This window comes from Gavialis gangeticus, unplaced genomic scaffold (genome assembly GCF_001723915.1).
Source record: "Gavialis gangeticus isolate Ggan-Ray unplaced genomic scaffold, GavGan_comp1, whole genome shotgun sequence".
Classification (NCBI taxonomy): Eukaryota; Metazoa; Chordata; order Crocodylia; family Gavialidae; genus Gavialis; species Gavialis gangeticus.
The window spans coordinates 122,755,969-122,756,602 of record NW_017728992.1 but is presented as its reverse complement, the minus strand read 5'-3'; positions in this window follow the sequence as shown (position 1 = coordinate 122,756,602).

Sequence of the window (634 nt, the reverse complement as noted above, 5' to 3'; positions counted from 1 at the left end):
TGGATGCGCAAGCAAAGTCTATCCTTTCTCAGAGGAAAGGCAGCAAAAGGGCACAGCAGTCCCCTTGGCTCTCCAGGGAACTAGCGGACCTCCTGCATCTTAAAAGGAAGACCTACAAAGGATGGAGGACTGGAACCCACCACCAAGGAGGAATACTCTGCTCTGGTTTGGACCTGCAGAGAGCAAACCAGGAAAGCCAAGGCTGTGATGGAACTCCAGCTCGCTACAAATATCAAGGACAATAAAAAGTCCTTTTTTAGATATGTGGGGAGCCAGAGGAAAAACAAGGGCAACATTGGACCCCTGCTAAACCAAATAGGGCAACTGACAACCAACTCCCAGGAAATAGAAACTTTTTCCTAAATGGGTACTTTGCGTCAATTTTTCACCAGTCCCATGGGATGGCCCTGCCCACTATGGGTCAGGGAGGTCCAGGTGAGGGAGATTCCTTGCCCTCCATCAAAACTGACCTCGTGAAGGAACACCTTGACACCTTCAAGTCAGCTGGCCCTGATGGTTTACACCAAAGGGTACTCAGGGAGCTGGCGAGCATCATAGCTCAGCCCCTGGCATGGATCTTTGAGAGCTCTTGGCGCTCTGGTGAAGTGCCTGATGATTGGAAGAGGGCCAATGT